The sequence below is a fragment of the Talpa europaea genome (genome assembly GCF_964194135.1).
Source record: "Talpa europaea genome assembly, chromosome: 9".
Classification (NCBI taxonomy): Eukaryota; Metazoa; Chordata; class Mammalia; order Eulipotyphla; family Talpidae; genus Talpa; species Talpa europaea.
The window spans coordinates 87,911,045-87,935,040 of NC_140076.1; positions in this window are offsets into that span (position 1 = coordinate 87,911,045).

A 23,996-nucleotide genomic window follows, 5' to 3' on the forward strand; every position below is an offset into this window, starting at 1 on the left:
GCATGAGAGCCATCCGAATCTCACATCCCACATAGAATGTGTCATCAAATCTCATTGCTACCATATCCAAAATAAGAATAGAATCCATCTGATTGACTTCGACCCTGCTTCCACTAGCCTTGTCAAAACCACCATCAATCCTCTGTGGCATAACTGTGTTAGCCCCTGTCTAACCTCCCTGCTTCTAAACTTACCCCCAACCCAAATTAATAGTAGCCATAGTGATCTTCGAAAAACATAAACTTGATCATGTCATTTCATTCCATGAAACCCTTCACTAGCATTCAGATGAACTTGAAATTAAACCCAGACTCTCTCTTATGGTCAAAGGTGAAGCCCTAAAAGATTAAGCTCTACTTATCTCTCCCACCCATGCCCGTCCCCACTCACCACTGTACTCAGTCACCAGCTCCGGGGCCAGTTCAGAAGTTGGTCATATATACTGAGGTCTGTTCCACATTGGAATTCCCACATGTGCTGTCCTTTTTTCCTGGAATGTTCTTCTTCCTGGTTATCCTTGATCTTTCCTTTGAAATCTTCTAAATTCAGAACCTATGTCTTCATCTTGAAAAGTCCTTCCAGAGCCCCCAATTTAAAGAGAAACATGCCATCCCCTGACCTCATTCTTCACTCAGCTGCCTGGTCTTTACTTTCTTCACAGCACTTATGACAAAGGATAATGGAGTTGATTGCCATGTTTACTTGCTTATTTCCCTCACAAGTTTGTAAGGTCTGTGAAAGCTGGGCTTTGTCTTATTCGGTGGAACATTAAAAGAGCTAGATACATATCTGTTGAGTGAATGAGTGATGCAGTGAAGTGATAAATGATCCTCCTGGGAGAATCAGGGCATGCAATTTCAAATGTCAGCTTGACTGACAATTGGCAGAGGCCATAGAGAGCACTTGACTATCAATTGACCCAAAAACTGGACCCAATCAACTGGAGGCTCCTCCTCCCCTCCTCTGCCCACTGTTCCCACAGTGGGGGCTATTTCAGGGGCATGGCCTTAAGAGAACAATGTGCTGTTGAGACCATCTGGACTGTACATGTGACTGAAGCCTAGGCTGAAGTTAAGGCTGCTACATAAAACTCTTAAGATTCTGGTGGTGCAGAGATCCACTTGCCACTCAAGACAAGCACCATAGCTAAGTCCCTCTAAATAAAATGCCACCTACCAACTTGGAGTGGTTTGCTTCTCCTCTCTCTCTCCTTCCTTCCCTCCATGTACAGGGAACCAGTTTGCAACCAACGCTAATAATCTACTGAATTCAGAACACACTATGAGTAGAAAAGCAAAAACCAAAGCCACAATCTGGCAGCTTTTGTTGCAAAAGGATGTTTTTTCGTTCTGATTTGCAATATGCCAACCATAGAGTGTTTCACTGATGTCTCCAACTTCCCAACTCTCATTAGATCTTCAATTTTATTTTTAACCTTTTCCCCACTTTAAAAAGTGTTTTTGGTCAGCATTCATGGGTATGCCATGTTGATTTCAGAGCAATGAAATGAAAATTTAAGACTTTTCTTTCCAGAGAATCAGTTATTTTGGATGTTATGAAAAACTGGAGGCACAAACATTTCTAATCTTTCTCAATCAGCAATCTTGAAAAATTTGTTCTAAGAATAACAGTTATTCCAAAAAATATGTCACACAAACAGACATACATACATACCTATATTCAGACATCAATACATCAGCTCTCTCTATATATAAATGCATATATATGCACACATATAAATATACAATATTGATATAGCCCAATAAAAATAGGAAATGTTGAGGTAAACAAGGTTAAATATATCTCATAATTGTTGATATTCTCAGAACCTTTACTAATATATGAATAGGATTATTAATTTTCAAAGTAAGATAAAAGTACGTAGCATTTCCAATTTTATTTGACCCCTAAGTTCTTTTTTTTTTTAAAGATTAATTTATTTATTTATACAAGCACTGGGTACAGTCAGAAGCTCGGGAGGGTGAGAGAATTCACCAGAGCCAGAGCGGGGAGCAGAGCAGGCAGAAGCACCGAAGTACACTGCTAAGGGGAGCAGTGGGCGGCAGGAGAGGTCTGCGCGCCATGTGGGACCCTCCTCCGGTGGCCGGGGAGCAGCTGGGGATCGAGCAGGTGCTGCAGAGGCTGCGGGCAGCTACACAACCCAGCGCTCAACCGCTGCGCCTCCAGGGAGGCCCTGACCCCTAAGTTCTTATCATCTGTTAGCGCTTTCACTGCTGTGGCCTGAGTTCAATCCCCAGCCAGGGAGATAACCACAAGGCGCAGCAGACCTCTCCTGTCTCACCACTGCTACCCTCAGCAGTGTGTTTCAGTAGATCTGCCTGTTCTGCTCCCCACTCTGCCTCTGGTGAATCCTCTCATACATCCCCATATCTCTGGCCTACACCCCAGTTCTTGTATGCATAAAGTAAATCTTAAAAAAAAAAAAAAGAAAATTGTTGCACATGTAAGTAGCTTTGATTTACTTCTCTTATGATCCCCAGTGAATTCTGCAACTTGTCAAATCTTTTAATTGGAAGATATAAGTAACATGAGAAGAGTCAAAATTTCCTCTGCCTTCAACACTAAGAAATGGCCAGATATAGGATACGATGAGATTTATTTCACTGAAGACATTTATTTACAGCCATACATGTCAGTCCTATGCTATTCAAATACAAACACTAGGGGCTCCCTGGTGGTACAGCGGTTGAGCGCTGGGTTGCGAAGCTACCCGCAGCCTCTGAAGCGCCGGTTCAATCCCCGGCTGCTCCGCGGCCACCAGAGGGTCCCACATGGCGCGCAGACCTCTCCTGTCACCTGCTGCCCCCCTCAGCAGTGTACTTCGGTCCTTCTGCCTGCTCTGCTCCCTGCTCTGGCTCTGGTGAATTCTCTCACCTTCCCGCGCTTCTGACTGTACCCAGTGCTTGTATAAATAAATAAATAAAGCTTTTTAAAAAAAATAAATAAATAAATACAAATACTAGAAGAATGCACTAAAGATGACTTTACTTGGAAAAACACTAGAATTTTTCAAAGAGAAACTTGTGTATCTCCTGGTAACAATAACTTTAATATCATTGGGACTTAGGCATTTATAGTTTAGGATGTAAGTGAAGAAAAAGTAGCAGCATAGAAAAGAACATGGGCTTTGGAGTCAGATAAATCTGTGTTCCAGTTCCAACCCATCTCATTTCAGGGGGCTGACTTTCAGCAAGGCATCCTCCTCAGAGTCTTGGTGTCTTTGTGTCCTGAGTTAATATGGAGAAAAGAATAGTACCTGATTCAACAGGCTGCTGATGATTCCATTTATATAATATGCTCAAAGTAATAAAATGTATAGTGTTGAAAAGAGATCAGTGGTTATCAGGAATGACAGAAAGGAATTTCTTTGTAACTATTTGATAGTGATGATTACAGATATATGTGGCAACATTTCCTAAAACTATATATAACCAAAAAAGAACATAAACAAAACTAATATACTCTGAATATGGTCTGAATGCAAGCTAACAGTATTTTACCAATGTCAGTTTCTTGGTTTTGACAATGCACTGTATGTGCTATTATAGGCAGACGCTGGGTAAAGGGTACACAGGAACTCTCTACACTGTCTTTTTAACTGTCATGAATCTTCAACTATTTCAAAATAAAAACTCAAAAAATAAACAAGGGAAAAAAGTTTACTGAGTGGATTATATGTGATAATGGTACAAAAAGCACAGTATCCGGCACATTATAGATATTCTCAAAATGGCAGCCATATTTCTGTATTCTTAGATCAAAGACTTGCAACTTGAGAAATATCATAATGAATATATATTCTTGAAAAGAGATGTAAAGTTTATCTATTATTATGGAGGCAGCTCAAATGAATTTTGAACAGTAAGAGCAATAAAAGGGCAAAGAAATGAAGAGATAATATTATTCCTTAATGATATTAAGGACTCATGAGATTCAGACTCATTTCTTACTGCCCTCCTACCATCATTTCAGTCACTTGACATTATACTAAGAGTGATTAACACATTACTGAAATATTTGTTTTGTTTTAAAGGGTTGCATAATTAATGTAAATGGACACAGAAAATTTCCATCTTATACACTTTGATACTAATGATGCTTTGAATACTTACAGTTTACTAACAGCTATAATACATTATAAATAGTTTATTACCTAATTATCTATTGTAATTCATAGCAGGGCTTAATCAGTAGGCAAAAATAAATTAAAATAAATCTTTGTAGACAAGTTATACTGAGTTTCTGGTGAATATAAATGTTCCCTCCTTTTAAAGTAAACTCAGAAAACAGACTCAGAAGATCAATGTATGTGAATCTTTACACTCTTTTCCAGGGACACAGTGTTTTAGAAATAATAAGTGGATATTCTAGTTTTAATAATTATGATAATATCTAATAACAAGTTAATGTATGCCTAAAATAATCTACAGCATACAAATATTCTGCTTAAGGTATAATAAAAGAGAATATGGTTTGTAGTGAGAATTCATCATTGATACGTTCAACTGATTTTATTGAGATCATACTATGTGCCAGTTATTGTTCTAAGCATACAACAGGAAACAAGACAAAGTCTCTACTCTTACAGGTTTATATACCAGTTAAGGAGGAAAGATAAACAGAGTAGAGCATTCCATGTTATAAAGAAAAATGATGTGGGTCCAAAATAAACTGTGAAAATGTGAGAGGTGACAGAGTGAAAGGGTATACATTATTCAGTCACACATCACTTCATGCTTAATGTTGGAAGAACACCCTGAGAAATGTGTCTTTGGGGATTTTGCCATGGTGCAAACATCATAGAGTATAATTACACAAACCTACATGCTTTCTAGCCCACTAGACAGCTAGACTGTACAGTCAGCCTATTGCTCACACAGTATGTTACTATGCTAAATACTGAAGACAACTCTAACATGATGATTTTTGTGTATGCAAATATATCTAGATAGAAAAGGTACAGTAAAACAGGGTCAATCACCAGACATGACTTCTTACTGGCAACATTAGCTGTGAATTTTATATGTTTAGGGGCAAGGAGGAACAAAACAATAATATAGCAAGCATAAGCAACAACGATGCTTGAAAGAGATGTGATAAAAGTGAGATCTATGAGGTTGCTGCCAGCATAAGATGCTACGATTTCACAGTTGCAACATCTCCAGGCAATAGGAATTCTGGGGTCACAGTCGTGTAAGTGACCCCTTTTCAATGGAAATGTCCTCATGCAGAATACAACTATCTAGGGCTCAGGGATGGGCTCTTCGAGGAAAAGGCTTTAAACTGTAGTCAGTGAAGGTAACGAGATAAACTCATTTAAGAGAAGAGCAGTCCTGGAAGGAAGGAACAGACTGCATTAAGGTTCTAAATGGGGACAAACAAAGCAGGTCTCAGGAAGGAGAGAAAGTCACTTGAGTAGACTAAGTCAGCCACGTAGCTGATGAGGCAGGCAATACAGCAGGAGACAGGGCCATGATGAGGGGCATGGGAGATATTATGTATGATGGAAAGCTTCTAGAGGTATGAGTTAAGTGTAGGTAACCATCTGACTTAAGTCTTTAAAAATTCAATCTAACTGTTGGGCAGAGAACTAACCAAATGGACAGGAAGTCTAACTTAGCAATAGTCTTTCAAGTAAGAACTACTGCTGCCCCTCAGCATTTGAAAAAGTGACTTGTAAATGTCCTCCAGTGCCCTCATCTACAGAACATGAGCTGTCATCATGTGTCATCAACTCTACACTGAAAGTGAAACAAATTTTGATAGCTGAACATAGACTCTACATCTAAAATCAACATTATATTCCAGTTCTCTCCCAGACAAATCTGAAAGGATAGCTTTCACAGAATTTATTTATATGTAGTATATAAATTTTAGGGAATATCCAAAAGCATAAAGAACAACATAAAAAATCTGCCACAATTCTAGCACATAAAATGATGATACCTAATATGCTGCATTTCTTCCACCCACAGATATGCTTTTGGGAATCTGCTTTTCTCCACCAAAGCATTTAAATTATGTCAGATCATCTAATATCCTTCAAAAATATGAACACTTGTTTCATCTATATAACTACTTTCCACTGCACATTTTACTTGTTTCCAGGTATACGTAAGTATAAAGATGATGTCATAAACATGATGGACTAGTATGTAAACCTTTGCATGAATAGTTACTTCCCTAAATACTTACATTAGAATTTCTGAATGTGCATTTAACATACATTGCCAAATTTCCCTACAGAAACTTGCCCAACTTCAACATGTGCCCAGCAAAATATTTTTGAGCCTTCCCAGGTTTTTTGAAGCCTCTATAGTCTGTTTATCACAACTCTTATAAGGTTTCTTGTAGTCACTGTTGTGTCTATGTCTGTCTCTTCCTCTTGGGATTATCCTTACTCAGGATTTCTCTTTGTTTTCATCTGATCTAACCTACATAAAACTACATAACTCAAAGCCTCCCAAGGAAAGTCATGGCATCATTGTTAAATCCCTACCTCGCTGCCTTCTATACCCTTCTACCTGACTAACAGTGACACTCTCGTTAGATATCAGATTGCCACCAATGTGCTCCCTGAAGAAAGGCTTTTCTTCCAACCCTGGGGGAAAGGGATGGATATTGATTTTGCTAATGCATTGTTAGTGGATAAAATTTTTGTCTAATTCCATTGTCATTGTCACTAATTAGTGGCATGTGAACTATGTCTAATAAACAAAACACAAAGGGAAATAAGCTGGGGGGCTTCTGGAGAGTAATCTATCATGCCCAGATAAAATGAAAGAGGTTGTGCTCTTAACTGCCCTGGCCACAGCCCTACTTTCCACTTTGAATGGAAATGTGATACACAGAAATTTGGGGCTATTGTACTTGTGTTTGTTTCTTTGTGTTGAGATAACACTGGCTTACAATACTATATATGATTCAGAGGTACAGGAGCACACCAAGGCACCAACAATCATCCACTCATAGTCCATTGCTATCCCTACCCTTTTGCACCACACCCTCTCTCCCCCCCTCTAAAACAGTTAAATTTCTAGAGTTTGCTATTGGTTTGGTTTTATCTGGCCCTTTGTTTTGTTTCTCTATTGTCAACACATAAGTGGAATCACCTGGTATTTGTCTTTTTCCTTCTGACTAGATTTATATAGCATGATCCCCTGAGTAGATTTATATAGCATCCAACTTTTGTTACAATGGTAAGGCTTCATCAGTTTTTATGGCTGAGTAGTATTCCATTGTGTACATATACAACACATTTTCTTAACTCACTCATTACCCCATGGGCATTTAGGTTGTTTCCATAGATTGGCTATTGTAAATAGTGCTGCAATGAATCTAGGAGTGCGTATATCTCTTCAAATTAGCATTTTTTCATTCTTCAGGTAGATACCTAGGAGTGAAAATGTTGGGTCATATGGCAGATCTGTTTTGAATATTTTAGTATTCCTCCATTCTGTTTTCCAAAAGGGTTGTACCAGTCTACATTCCCACCAACTGTGTACAAAGGTCCCTTTTTCTCCACATCCTGGCCAGAACTTGTTGTTTCTGGTCTTTTCGATAAGAGCCCTTCTCACAGGGGTAAGATAGTATGTTATACAGGTTTTGATTTGTATTTACTGATGATAAGTGATGATGAATATTTTTTTCATTTTGGCTGTTAGTCATCTATCTAATATGTCTTTTTTGGAGCAGTGTCTCTTTAGCTCTCCTTCCCATTTTTTTCTCCCATATTTTCCCCCAAATTATGTTCCTTGAGATAAAGTAGGTTACATTTTTGTATCTGTTCCAGGGGTTGTAGGTTCATATTTCTAAAAATGTATACTTTCACACCCTTCCAACCACCAGTGCCTCAACAATCCACTACCATGCTTCACTGGGCCCCTTCCATTCTGCATAGTTTGTTTGTTTGGATTTTTTTGATTGGCTTATTTGCTTTCTTTTTGTTGGGCTATATGAATTATTTGTAGAACTTAGATATTAGTCCCTTGTCAGATGTATGTTGTACAAACATTTTCTCCAAAAAGTAGGATGTCTTTTTTTCTTGGTGGGGGGCAGTTCCTTTCACTGTGCAGATGCCTTTTAGTTTGATGTAGTTCTAATTGTTTATATTTTCTTGTTTCTCTTGCTATTGGAGATGAATCTACAAAGACATCCCTGCAGCTAATGGCATGAAGTGTTTTGCCTATGTTTTCTTCTCTGTATTTTATGATTTCTGATCTTAAATCTTATATGGCCTTTAATCCATTGTGAGTTAATTTTCTATAAGGTATAAGACTGTGGTTTAATTTTAATTTTATTCTTTTACATGTGATTTTCCAGTTTCCAAGCACCATTGTTGAGGAGACTTTCTTTTTTCCATTGTATATTCTTGGCCCCTTTGTTATAGATTCACTGTCCATGCAGGCTTGGGATTATTTTTGGGTGTTCAATTCTATTCCAGTGGTCTGAAATTTGGCAGCCATTGTGAAGCCATGAGGAAGTATCAGGATGAAAAACAAACAGGTCAAGAATGGTAGAGGAAAAAATACAAAGTATATAGTTTCTTGAGATTACTCACTATATAAATCCTGAGGCTATCTCTGTATACTAATTGTCACTTGTTGACATTAAACTACTGTTTCTAGAGAGGCTTGGAGACAGGGCCCCTATCTTTTTTGTTGTATACATTTCAAATGGATGACTTCCAGGTCATTCCTGAGTTGTAAGACTAAAGGGACATTCTTTGTTTGGGAAAATGGCAGGAAGTTGGAAGAATATTTATATCTCAAAGGGACTCAGAGAGAATTCATCCTTGCAAGTTCTCTAAAGTAAATATGCTAAGGATTCTCAGAGGCTTATAGTTAGGAAGAAATCTGTCTGACCTTTAGTCAAGGTGAGAGGAACATTTAAGCCACCTTGGTGGATGGATAAGTAAATCTCCTTCTGAGCTTCCCTGATCACTTCCCTTGTCAAAGACCTTTGCTAAGGAATTAAGTGAGGCCCTCAAGACTGCTTAAATTGGAATCAGTTTCTGGGACACAAGGCAATGCAACTGAAACTGCATTCCTGGGCGCAGCAGTTGAGCACTGGGTTGTGAAGCTGCCCGGAGCCTCTGCAGTGCAGGTTTGTTCCCCGGCCGCAGGCATGGGTCCCACATGGCATGACAGACCTCTCCTGCTGTGCCCGCTGCTCCCCTCAGCAGTGTGTTTTGTCAGTCTGCCTGTTCTGTTCCCCACTCTGTCTCTGGTGAATCCTCTCACCCTCCGGCACTTCTGACTGTACCCAGTGCTTGAATAAATTTTTTTAAAAAGTTATAAAAAACAACTGCATTCTGCATTTCTTACATTTCTCTGCTTGAAAATTAGCAAATGAAATTACAGTCTTCATTTCAGGCAAAGTAGACAAGACAGCTAGGAAAAAAGGGTCCAGGGCTTGGAAGCCAGTTTCATCAGAAACCATTTAAGCACCAACTATTTGAACTCAGAGTCTCATTTTTCTGAAACTGACAAAAGAGAGGGTTGGACCACATGGCCTCTGAGGTCCCTTACAAATGTGATATTCCAAAATTCTCTAATAATTTTGACCAGTGAAATAAATGCAACTTTAGAAATTAAAAATAAAAAGATGACTCCTTAATCTCAAATTTTCATTAGCTGGAAAGAATAAAGGCAGCTATGCCAAAGCTGTCCATGGCTTAGCAAAAGTGAAGTCACAGGCAGAATTTCAAACAGCAAGTTTTGATTAACTGGGATGTTAAAGCACTCATAATTTACTTGGTCTTCAAGGAAGATCCCAGCAGAGATGTGCAAAATTACCAATATAAAATGGTTGGCAGAGACAGAGTGAAAGAAAAGTATGATATTGAGACCAAGAGTTATCATTGATACCAGAGGATACTTTAGAACAGTGACTTGAGAAGGGAGAAACATGACAAACAACATTATGGAATAAATGCATTTTTTGAGCAATTGGAAGGCAGCAATCCAGGGCAACAAGATAAATCAGCAAGTCTCACCACACTGGGCAGCTCAAGCTCTAGTCTCCACAAAAGGAGGAAAAATGAAATGTGTCACAAGGGATTAGATGTTTAAGGGAGTAGAAAGTTCTTATAATAGCTACTACTTGTAATGATCTTGGGAATTTTTGAAATGGAAAGACAAGATATTGAAATCCTTGCATTCTTCCTGGACTAAATACGTGGGTAAAGGGAGTAGAGTAAGTCTTGAGCTAAAATCTGTTGCTAGAAAATGTTGCACATAATTTTGAAAACAACAGTTTTCTTATTTGAAATAAATAACACAGGATGCTATTAGAAAAATTGCAGAGACACAAAAGAAAATTAAAAAACACATGTTGCCATTACTCATGAAGACATAATTCAACTTGATTTTCCCTAGAACAAGATCCCAGATATTCCAAAGGAAGAATTATCCCCTACATTACCAGCCACAGACCCAGAGGAAGAGTGTTCAAATAAGAGAGAGGTTGCCTGTGGCCCTTCTAGCTCACCGCCTCTAACTTTAAAATAAATTTACATAGATATTATGTAAAGAGTATATGAATGTTGAGGACTTAACTAAGTTACTAGATTAGGCTGTCAGGAAACTATCTGTATCTACTAGTAAAAATAGATTTCTTATACCCTAGAAATTCTTGGACAAGGGGTGAAGAAAGGATTCCCATATACTGAGTTTCCTTCCAAAAGTAATTTTCAAGGCAAAAGTAATTATCAGTTCCTTAGATTCTCCTTCTACAATGTCATTATTCAGTGACAGGTCAAGGGAGCAATGGATATTCAAGCACAAAAACTATACGCTTGTAATACTAATACCTCCAGGTCCCACTCACTGAGGGAAAAAAGGTGTTTTAACACCTAACTCTTTACCTACCCTCTTGTTAGCTTCATAGCCCTTGAAAAGGATTTGGAAACCCAAATAGTGCAGAATAGTTTACTTTCGAGTCTGTGACACAGGCCAATAGACCACAGTGATCAGTATCAAAAACTGCTGAGAATTTCTAAGGGGCGTTACAATATTAGTCAATTCCCTGAGACTAAAACAGAACCCACCACATACACATATTTTAAAAGTACTGCCAATCAAACCAATACTTCAAACACTTAAATTCTTCCTTGGGGGTGAGCAGTCTGAGTTATGCAACAAACAACTGCTAGTTTTTATATTACTTGAAAGAAAGACAACAAAAGAAACAAAAAAAAAAAAATTACCCCTGGACATCCAAACTTTGACAATACACCATGTAAATCATCACTTCAAAAACCTCCTATTAATAATTTTCAGCTCTTCACTTCCCCAAACTAACCACCTAAGGTGTCTTTAGAAGATGTGTTGATCAGTAAGTTTTTTCCAAACAAGCTATCTTTTTAAAGGGATGTCCAAGATATCAAAACTTGTGATTTAGTGATAGGATATTTGCACAAGACCTATGCTGGGATTAGATGTTGAAACGATGACATTCAGGACAAAAGACTGACTTTTTTTTCACAGATCCTTTTAGAAAGGATCACAGAATTCCCTCTCTTATTTCTCAATCCAGCTGAAATTTTTAGGAAGAAACAAGTGAATTATAGAAATGAAAAAATTTTGAAGCATTCTTTTTCAAAGTAACATTTGCTTGTGTTTTAGAAGTATAGGGTTACCACTTCCAGTGCTGTTAGTGCACCAGGCCCACCACCAAACACAGTCCAGCCCCCTGATCCATTTTGCTCCCCCCCACTTTGTTCTCACGCCTCCCCCTCTTCCTTTCCTTCTGTAGCCTCAGTTCTATAGCGAGATTTCTACGGTTAGTTCTTAGTTAGACTTTACTATTTGTTTGGTTTCTCTATATTCCACATATTAGTGACACCATCTGGGAATTTTCTTTCTCCTTCTGACTTACTTTACTTAGCAAATCCCCTCTAGTTCTACCCATCTTGTTGCAAATGGCAGGAATTATTCTTTTGTATAACTGAGTAGTATTCCATTGTGTATCTACCACATCTTCCTGATCCATTCATATTTCTTTGGGCTCTTAGGTTGTTTCCAAAGCTTGGCTATGGTAAATAATCCTGCAAAGAACATAAGAGTACACATTTCTCTTCAAATTGGTGTTTTTGTATTCTTCATATAAATACCTAGGAGTAGAAATGCTGGCTCATATGGTAGATACATTTTTAATATTTTGAGAAACCTCTAAACTGTTTTCCATAGAGGCTGAACTAGTCTACGTTCCCACCAACAGTGCATAAATATTCCTTTTGTCCACATCCTCTCCAATGCTTGTTGTTTCTAGTCATTTTGATTAAGGCCTTTCTCATAGGTGTGAGGTGGTATCTTACTGTGGTTTTAATTTGCATTTTCCCAACAGTAAGAGATAGTAATAACTTTTTCATGTGACTATTTTTTTTTAAGATTTATTTATTTATTTATACAAGCACTGGGTACAGTCAGAAGCACGGGAGGGTGAGAAAATTCACCAGAGCCAGAGCAGGGAACAGAACAGGCAGACTGAAGAAATACACTGCTGAGGGGAGCAGCAGGAGCAGCAGGAGAGGTCTGTGCACCATGTGGGATCCTCACCAGTGGCCAGGGATCGAACCAGCGCTGCAGAGTCTGCGGGCAGCTTTGCAGCCCAGCGCTCAATCACTGCGCCACGAGGGGAGGCCCTCAAGTGACTACTGATCATCTGTATGAACTCTCTGGAGAAGTGCCATTTTTTGATTGGGTTATTTGTGTCTTTTTGTTGAGTTGTAAGAGCTCTTTGTAGATCTTTAGTATCAGTCTCTTGTATGCAAGTATTTTTTCCCATTCAGAATTCGATTTGTTTTAGTTGTGGTTTCACTCACTGTGCAGAAGCTTCTCAGTTTGATGTAGCGCCCATTGTTTATATTCACTTTTGTTTTTCTTACTGTTGGGGGACAAATCTGCAAAGATATCACTAAAGTTTATACTGCGAAGTGTTTTGTCTATGTTGTCTTATATGTATTTTATGATTTCAGGTCTTACATCCAAGTGTTTTATCCATTTAGAGTTGACATTTTTTTTTTAATAGAGGCATGTTTCATTTATTTATTTGTTTGTTTGTTTGTTTGTTTTGTTTATACATGCAATGGGTACAGTCAGAAGCGTGGGAGGGTGAGAGAATTCACCAGAGCCAGAGCGGGGAGCAGAGCAGGCAGAAGGACCGAAGTACACTGCTGAGGGAAGCAGCGGGCGGCAGGAGAGGTCTGCGCGCCATGTGGGACCCTCCTCCGGTAGCCGGGAGCAGCCGGGAATCGAACCGGCGCCGCAGAGGCCGCGGGCAGCTTCGCAACCCAGTGCTCAACCACTGCGCCACCGGGGAGGCCCTAGAGTTGACATTTTTATGTATGGTCTAGTTTCATTATTTTGCATGCAGCTACCCAGTTTCCAGAATATCATTTATTAAAGAGGCTATCCTTGTTTCAGTGTATACTCTTGGCTCTTTTGTCATCATAGATTAATTATCCATATTTGTGTGGGTTTATTTCTGGGTTCTGAATTCCATTCCATTGGTCTACATGTCTGTTTCTGTTTCAATATCAGTATTACACCTTTACAGTGTGATACTATTATTCTTCCTCATTTTTGTCAGGATAGCTTTGGTTATTCTGGGATTTTTGTTGTTCCATATGAATTTCAGTAATATACATAACGTTCAGCAATTTCCTCTCCAGGCATGGGAAAGAACCATGGTTTCTACCCCAACAACTGTCTCTTCCCCACTTACCTTTTTGCTCTGCCCAGAGTTGAACTTTCCCTGTGTCTTCTGCTACTTTGGTCCCTAGTGATCTAGTGATTGTGAGGTACTCTGGCCTCACCCCATGTTATGGGATCCTCAGAGTTCAGTGCCTATCCAGATTTCTCAGTCTTTTCTCCCCAGAGCAAAGAGGGAATTTCCACCAATGTCATCTTCCTGGTGAGTCGCCAATTTTGAGGAATTTTCCAGAAGCTTCCAGCATCCAAAATTCCTTTCCCTAAATTTTAATGGATTTTATGCTAGCCTTCTTCTACCTCTCTAAGTGACCTTTGATATGTGGTTAAAAGTCTAAAAGACATAATGTGTCCATCAAAAAAATGATGGGTGTTGATGGATGACTAAGTTACACTACCAGTTCTGCAGTGACATTACCCCTGTGATGTACAGGATATAACTAGATTCATTCACAAGAGATAGGACAGGTGAAGGGACAAACAATACATGTTCCTAATTGACCTGACACAATCCTAAAGGAACAATTAAGCATCTCTCAAGTTTCATACGCTATGATCATGCCTCAAAACTTCCTACTTTGCATTCACTTTCCTCTACATGAAATGCTCTTCCTTCATCCACTCATCACAAAACTAATTTTTCTTACTTAAGATTCAGCTCAAAAGTTACTCTTTCAGAGAAATGTTCCTTAAGTGACCAATCTAACGAAACTTCAGAAACTCTACTTTTCCATGGTTCATACTCCTGGGTAAAATAACCTAGTTCATTTCTTTATTGTCTTTTTGTCCCTATAATAATACAAATTGCATGGATATAGAAAACTTGTGTGTCATATTTATTATTAGATTCCTATTTCCTACGAAAGTATCTAAAATATCTTCCAAAGGAAGAATGAATAAAAGTGGTTTTCCAAGTACGAAAAAAATAAGTATTTTATTTTTCCAGTACTGGTTTGTGTCTGCTACAGCACTTGCCATATATCATGAATACCTTCTTAAAATAGAATATATATTACATAGCTTAGCCAAACACTAATCACTATTATTAAAAAGAGGTTAAGATACCTCTATTGCTCTCACTGCATGATTGCTACCGGCAAAGTGTGAAAAAGATCTAGGACACACATGACATATTTTGCATTTTTCAGTTGTGCACTTTTGTTGATAACTGTGTCCCAGCACTAAATTATATTCTATATACTAATGTATGTTTTGGCAATTTTGTGCTCATCTATCTCTAATCAAATTAAACCAAATCTGTATCTTATCAATCAAATGCCACAGCATGACTCCAAGTTTAAATTCTTTGTTGGAATCCAGATAAGATGGACTATGTCACAGCCATTTTCAATTTTTCTTCAACATTGAGCTATTGGTCTTTTCCTAGAATGTAAATTTCAGTCATTCCTATAAGAAACAGGATCCTCTTTTCATATTAGATCCAATAATAAATTTGGGAGCCAGACCACATTTCAAAAGCCTAGGAATGAGTTGTACAAATAAACGTCATTCCCAGAGTTAATGGTTAGTTTTTCAAACAATAATCTTGTCTTCCAATCTGCTATGGCGCTTCCCTGAGACATTATTTAAATATTCATAAATGATGACTGAAATCAAATCTGACACCTCCCCTATCTCTGCCAGCTCTTACTACCCCTGAGTTAAGTAATTTTATCTAAGCAAAAGTTGAATTTAAAAAGAATCCAACACCTTCTCTTTGAGATCCTGCCAGGTTACTGCTGTCTTATTTTGATCTGGCTGCTTCATTACTGCTTTCAGCGGAATTACTATCAATTGCCTATTAGTCATCAATATCAATGCCTTTAAAACTCTCTGACTTAGTTCCTAATGGAAAGGCAACAAATGATAAAGCAAGTGATTTCTCTATCTTCCATTCAGTGTCTGACAAAATTAATGTGATTAATGAGGTGACCAGAGAACCCAAATCTCTTGTCACTATCAGACTGTGAATACAATAACCAAAGCTCAAAGGTGGGGTAGGAATGAAAACTAAAGTCTTATTTCTGTTATCTTACATTATCAAGGAGACAAAGACCTACCTTGTGTGAACCTTTTATAATAAAAAAAATGCTAAGAAAATTACAACCAAGTGTTTATTTGGTTCCAAATTATGTGTGATTATTAACAAAGAATTATTTTACTTTTAAAGCATGAGTACATTCTATATGATTGAATAATGATTATAAAATTGAAAACAAATAGTTGGATCAGTGTCTTTTAAAAGGAGTAAAAGGGGGCCTCCATGGTGGTGCAAGGGGTTAAGGCACAACCTTTGAAGCTGACTACAGCCACTGTAGCACCAGTTAGATCCCCAGGCAGGGAACTACCCACATGGTGCAGCAGACCTCTCCTGACTCGCCCACTGCTCCCCTCAGCAGTGTATTTCAGTCAATCTGCCTGTTCTGTTCCCCACTCTGTCTCTGGTGAATCCTCTCACCCCTCCACACCTCTGACCTGTACCCCAATTCTTGTATGCATAAATAAATAAATCTTAAAAAAATAAAATAAAATAAAAGGAGTAAAAAGAAGGTATGCTCACCAGTGGAACTGAGTGATTCATGTTATGTAAAAATTCCTCAGTACTCTTTCTTCAGCTGCAGCTAATTCTTCCTGCCACATGATCCTCTCTTCCTCTCACCTCCATTTTCTCTTCTCCCTATATTTCTTTGCTTTGATTTTCTCGGTTGTTTTAAAATTCTGAGGGAGAAAGAGGGAGAGCAGAGAGAGAACTTTTCTCTCTTTCTACTAAAATTCCAATATTGATACAAATCTGGCTTGGGTTACTTGCTCCATCTTAGAGATTGAGAATATCATATACACAGGTAAACAGGTATGTTCACATGCATCTAGCACAAGAGCAGAAGGAAATAGTTCAACCAAAGTGAAACACCTTCCTGAGAGAGGAAAACTGCAATGTATTTTTATTCATTAAAAAAATCAGTTCTTGGGCCTCCCCGGTGGCGCAGCGGTAGAGCGCTGGGTTGCGAAGCTGCCCGCGGTCTCTGCGGCGCCGGTTCAATCCCCGGCTGCTCCCCGGCCACCGGAGGAGGGTCCCACATGGTGCACAGACCCCTCCTGCCGCCCGCTGCTCCCCTCAGCAGTGTACTTCGGTCCTTCTGCCTGCTCTGCTCCCCACTCTGGCTCTGGTGAATTCTCTCACCCTCCCGCGCTTCTGACTGTACCCAGTGCATGTATAAACAAAACAAAAACAAACAAGCAAACAAATAAAGAAAAAACATGCCTCTATTAAAAAAATCAGTTCTTTGCAGCCAAATAATAAAAATAAAATAAATGCCATAAAAGGAATAAATAGCATTCAGAGAGAAATTGGGGGCCTCCCTGGTGGAACACGGGTTAAAGTTTCAGTGCTATCAAGCTATCATCAGCCACTGTGACATGAGTTTGATCTCCAGCCAGGGAGCTACCCACATGGTGCAGCAGACCTCTCCTGACTCGCCCACTGCTCCCCACAGCAGTGTATTTCAGTCAATCTTCCTGTTCTTCTCCCGCCTCGGTCTCTGGTGGATCCTCTCACACACACCCCATGCCTCTGGCCTGGACCCCAGTTCTTGTATGCATAAATAAATCTTTTAAAAAAAGAAAAAGAAATTGGGTTTTTCTTCAGCTTAGTGGACTGATGAGCATTCTCATAGATGGGTGGTGAGAGCATAAACTCTAGATTTTTCCTAAGGGATAATTTGGAAACTTATTAAATAAGTATATATACCTGGGTCTACCATGGTGTATACATAGGGAACCACCATTTTAGGAATTTATATAAAGAAATTTTAAAAAACTTCACCAAAAAAATGCAACCAGATATTTATCTGATGTTTATTTCAGTGTCTACATGACATCAAAGAATTGACAGCAATTTAAATGTCCAAAAATAGGAGGAAAGATTAAAAACAACATGGAAAGTATTATTTTAAAATTTGTCTTTGTTATGTGTTTATTTACACAATTTGAAAAGTTATACACCAAAAGGTTAGGCGCATCTAACCTTGAGTGTTGAAATATAGGTGGTTTTTGCTGCCTTCATTTTGCTGATTTCCATTCACTAATTTTTCCCCAGAGTGTAACACATATTCTCTCTGAGAAGAGGACAGAGATCCCTGATCCACTCCAAATATATTTTCTAAGTAATTCTATATTTCGTTGGGACCCATAGTGAGCAGGACACAGTACCTGTCTAAGGAGTCAAAATTCAGCTAAAAACTATTCTCTTTGCTCTCAGTCCAAAGCCAAAGGAACCAGTCCAGGGGAGAGGACTTACTTTTAGTGTGGGATCTGCTGATGACACAGATTTCTTGATTTTCTGTGGGAAATTGGCAAGGCAGATAACATAACCCCCACTTTTCAAAAGTATGCATTATATACCTTCATCTTACAAAAAAAAATAAAAAGCCTACATCTTTTTTGAATCATGTTTTCTAATCAGGAGGACTTTTTGCTGTTAAGACAAACAGTGAAAATGAAGCAACAGAAGTCAGTGACTATTGCAGCAGTGATTTTAGAGGCCATAGCACAGCAGCAGTGGAGTGGAGCTCCTTCCTAGGAACTCCATTATACTGATTGTGTATTTATTGTAGCATTCCTGCTTTTACTCTATGTTGGTGTGATTTTTAGGCTTCATTTGTTATTTGATATGATTCGATAAGTTATTTAGGGAGCCTGGAAAGCTTAACAGTGTTTCCATATAAATGAACTGCAACTGCTTCTTTTTTATACCATTTTGGCTTATGAAAGGTTTCTTAAGAATGTTCCACTTTCAGATAGTAGGAAAAACCTGCACCTGTTCTTCTTGCAGAAAGACTGCACCTGTCCACTTGCTGCCTGATGTCCTAATGACCTAGAAGGCCTTGAAGGAAATACATGGTTGGGGGTGGAGGGGTAGAGATCAGGGGCAGAGGAGCTGCCATTTATATCCAAAGTACATTTGTACATATGTACAAAGTACATATCCAAAGTGACATTTTAAAATTAATTCCAGATGAAATCATGATTTAAATGCAAAATATAATAAAGAACCTTTAGAAGAATATTTACATAACCTATACAAAGCCTTCATAAGCAAGAAAGACTTAAAGACCTGTGTAAAATTTCATTACATAAAAATTAAGTATCTTTTAAATCACATATATCATGAGCAGAGTGAATATAAATGAGATACTAGGGGAAAAAATAAATGCCTATATTAGATAAAGGGCTAATATTCCTTTTTTTTAATGACCTGCAGAAATAATTAAGAAAAAGAAAAAGACAAGGAAAACTGGACAAAGGGACAAAGATAGAAAAGGAAATTCAAGTGGACAATAAATATACTATTTTCCTGAATTTAAAAAATTACATTTCACAATTAATTAAAGGAAAAATAGTCAATGGACAAATACATTTCCTGGACCTAAATCAAACATACTCCAAGTTAACTTGGAATCAACTGGTAAGAGGATCTTCCTTTCATCAAGACTATTTTTTTATTTATTTTTTTATTTTTTACATAATTGTTCATTTTTAAACAATATTTGCTTCCCCTCACCCCCTCAGGTGTAGTCCCCATAGAATTTCCCTCACCAATGCACCCGTGTACCATCACCTTAGTCTCCTGTGCTCCTCCCTCCCTCCCTCTGATTCATCGAGACTTATTGACCTTAATATCTAGCCAATCACAGCCCTGATACAATTCTTCAATAAGCAAATTATTTAAATAGGTAGATAATTCTTTTAATAGGACTCTTGGATTTTGCCTGTAGACTATAAAAACCATAATTTCTCAGAGTCATTTGCTCCAAGCCACATCTACAGTTTAAGTGAAGTCCCATACAGTGGCCCCTCAGAAGATATTGCAATAACTGTAATGTCAAAACTATATTACAACTTTATGCATAATTTACTGAATGTGAAAATTTTGTCCATTAACTTCAACCCAATCCTTCTCTTCATTGTGTTTTACATCATATGATTCCACTCAATTGTGGAATACGGAGAAAACAAATAAATGAAATAAATAAATCAAAAGTAAATTTTGGAACTGTAAGACCAATTAGTGGCTTACCAGAAGGCAAGAAGAGAGGGGGTAGGTAAATCAGGACAAACAGAATAGTATGATGGATAGAACTGGACTTTTACCAGTAAACTTAATATGGTATGCACACAAACTGATTCTCAATGATGCACACCTGAAACTTAAATGATCTTGTAGTATAGTATTACTTCGATTAAAAAAAAAAAGCTAAGACAGGAAAAAAAAAAAGGTCTTAAATTAAGAAAGGCCATAGTAGCAATTGCTCTACAAATTTCTTTTAATAAGTATGTAAACAGAATGTTTCCTTGTTTAAAGCTTTAATCATCTGTTGAAATACCATTCTAGGCTCAGATGAAGTTAAAAGCTGAATTATTATACTTTGGTTAAGAGTTTCCTATCAGGGATAAAATATTCCAGTACTACCACTTGAGATTGATCCTGTCTCTGAAGTTTGTTAGACAATACATTTATTTGGGCCTTCCTGGTGGCACAAGGGGTGAGCACACAAGATACCCACATGGCTCAGCAGACCTCTCCTGACTCACCTGCTGCTCCCCTCAGTAGTGTATTTCAGTAGATCTGCCTGTTCTGCTCCCCACTCTGTCTCTGGTGAATGTTCTCACCAACCCCCACACCTCTGGCCTGTACTCCAGTTCTTGTATGCATAAATAAATAAATCTTTTAAAAAAAGGAAAATACATTTATTTGAAAGGATCTAGTAAGTCTTGTTTCACTGTAGGAGCCAAAGGTTGCATCCCCAGAAATCACAAAAGTTAACAACATTGGGCAGAACAATCATAGCTATTCGGTAAATTTAAATCATGATATTGACTTCTTCCTTTTAATTACTTAGCTCTTGAATATAGTCAATAGTCTGATGAGCTCTGATTATGAAGAACTCTGCTAAAAATATTTTGAATTAATAATGATCTGCAATGTGACATTTAGGATTCTAAAACTTCCACCTCCCTTCACTCATTCTTTTTCCATGGGACAATTTTAGAATTATAACTGAGGTAAATTTCTATGACTAATGCCCAGGTCATTTGATTTGGCATATTGACAAGAAAATTAAAAGAACTATTTACTTGTTCTTCAAAAACCTGTACCCCTCAGAGAGAAACTTAAATATATAATGTCCCCAACCCTGAAAGAATTAATTTCATGGTGGCCTAACTGTGAATTTTCCAAGACAATTTCATAATGAGACTTTCAACACTGAACTTAAGATAGATTAAATTTATATAATTAATTCATTTAATAAAGTCCACTGTAATTCTTTAGAAGCAAATCTCTTTTAATCTTATAATTTTATTGACTTCATTACTGTTGCAAAGACATTTCCATCCCACAAATGTATCTGGGCTTTTCCACAGAGGATTCAAGAGTCTTAAGAAAAAACTAAGAAAAATAACATGTAATTGTATTTCATGCTTTATTTCTCACCAGATTCCAATAGACAAAAATCCTTTCTGCCTAACCTCTACGTGTTTGCTCAGAAATAACTTATTACAGTAATATATGTAAATAATATTTTCTTCCTTCAAAAAATATTTGAGAACATACTATGTGCCAGCTCTAGCCAAGTACAGAAGGAAAATCAAGACAAGGATTTAGCATAAGTAGTCAGGATTACAGCGAAGGTCTCCCCTAAACAATTCCTTAAATATTTTTTGGTTGACTCAATAATTACTTAATGTTATAGTTAACAACCATGCTATTTCCTGCTCTTTTAATAACTGATTAGTGCAGTTTCTTATTTTGCTTTAAAGGTCTTACCACCAAACAACATTCTTCCTTTGGATATTTTCCTTCATTGAGACAAGAGCATCACTGGCACCCAACCAATAAACACAGATCCTTGGTACCTTCCAAAATTATTTGACTTTATTTGCATAATAAAATACTCCTCTTTTATCAAAGTGTATAATGCTGAGACTGCAGACATTATTTTTATTTAAGTAGCAGGAAATTTGTGCCTACATAGTTTAAAATGCAATACCTTCCCTTGAAAGAATTCCAATGTTGTACAGATAGTTTATCAGTTTTATTTTTGGTGTTAATGGAAGCTCAAATTGTTAAAACTAGATTCAGATACCATATTCATGGCCTTCATTAACAACAACAACAAAAAACAGGCAGTTGAATAGATCCAGAAACTGCATGTTCAACACAATAAACACATTAAGTGTAAAGAGAAAAATAATGCAGCTTTATGAAAAAGGCTTTCTACTTTATCCTTTTGTCCATGGCCATTGAATTTTTTTCCTCACTATATTTTAGTCTGTTCTGTAATGCTAAAAGAATGTACTTTATAGGGAAGAAGAAAATAATTGTGAAAACATCGTATTATTGCAATTCCTACATTTTGTTAATATCCAGCCAGAATGATGACCAAATTAATAGTTGAGAGAATTTATTCCCTCCGACAAAGTTTTTCCTAGATTTATAAATAAAATTTTATTGATTTGTCATTCATTTATATAATTTTAATTTCTGGGAGTCAGCTTTATATATGAACATGTGAACATTCTTAAGTCACCCTCCATCAAAGCTACAGTGTCAACACACTCTTGTCTTCCTCCCCTAAATTCTCCTCCCTTCCCCAAACTCCTCTCTAAACCCCTTTATTTTTCAGTTTCTAAGAGTTATTTTTGTTGTCTTTTGTCTTTTAGTATTCATTGCTTTTTTTATTGTCTACAAATGAGTTAAACTACCCTATTGTCTTTCACTTTTTGACTTATTTCACTGAGCATAATCACCTCAATGTCCAACCATTTAGTCTCAAAGGAACTATTTCATTTTTATAACTAGCTGAGCAGTATTTCACTGAACACATATTCCACATTTTTTTGTCTATTCATCCTTTGATGAATATTTAGGTCTTAGTGAATTCAGTGTCTTAGTGAATAATGCTGCTGAGAACATATAGGCACATGAAAGTCTTTTTATATTAGTGTTTTCAAATATTCTTTGAGTAAATACCTAGGAGTGATATTGCTGGATCATATAATATTTCCATGTTTAGATTTTTAAGAAATATTCATGCTCTATACAATATATGCCATCCCAGTTTACATTCCCACCAAAAGTAAATGAGTGTTATTTTCTCTTCACACCTTCAACAACAGGTGTTTCCATTATTTTTGATATAGACCATTCTCACTGAGGTTAAGGGGATATCTCATTGTGGTTTTAATTTGCATTCCATTATAATTTTTTAAAGATTTGTTTATGCATACAAGAGCTGAGCTACAGGCCAGAGATATGGGGGTGGGAGTGAGAGGATTCACCAGCGACAGAGTGGGAAGCACAACAAGCAGGTGTATTGAAACACACTGCTGAGGGGAGCAGTGGCTGAAACAGAAGAGGTCTGCTGCACCATGTAGGTAGCTTCCTGGCTGGGGATCAAACTCATGCTGCAGTGGCTGCAGATAGCTTCACAGTGCTATGTCTTAACCCCTTGCACACCAGGGAAGCCCTGCATCCCATCATAAAAGCCATGCTGAGCATTTTTCATGTGCCTGTGGGTCATCTGTGTATCTTCTTTGGAGAATTATCTATTTTATTTTGTTTAAAGATTTATTTATTCATTAATTCATTCATTCATTTATTTATTCAAGCACTGGGTACAGTCAGAAGCATGGGAGGGTGAGAGAATTCACCAGAGTCAGAGCAGGGAGCAGAACAGGCAGAAGGACCGAAGCACACTGCTGAGGGGAGCAGCGGGTGGCAGGAGAGGTCTGTGCACCATGTGGGACCCTCCTCTAGTGGCCGGGGAGCAGCTGGGGATTGAACTGGCGCTGCAGAGGCTGCGGGCAGTTTCGCAGCCCAGCACTCAACCGCTGCACCACCGGGGAGGCCCTGAGAATTATCTATTTAGATCTTTTTTTCAAATTTTTTATTAGGGTTTTTTTCTTGTTGAGTTGTATGAGTTCTTTATATATTTTGGAAATTAACCCCTTGTTAGACATAGCAAATCTGTAGGTTACCTAGTTTTTGTGATTTTTTGGTTTCTTTAGTTTGTTTGTGTTGAGACACAAAAGATTTCTTAGTTCACTAGATTCCAATTTGTTTATTTTTGCTTTTGTTATCCTGGCTATTGGGACAATATCACAAAATACAACCCAGTGTTTGATGTTCGAAGTGTATCTCCTATGTTCTCTTTTATATATATCTTACAGTTTCAGGTATCAGATCCAAGTCTTTAATCCACT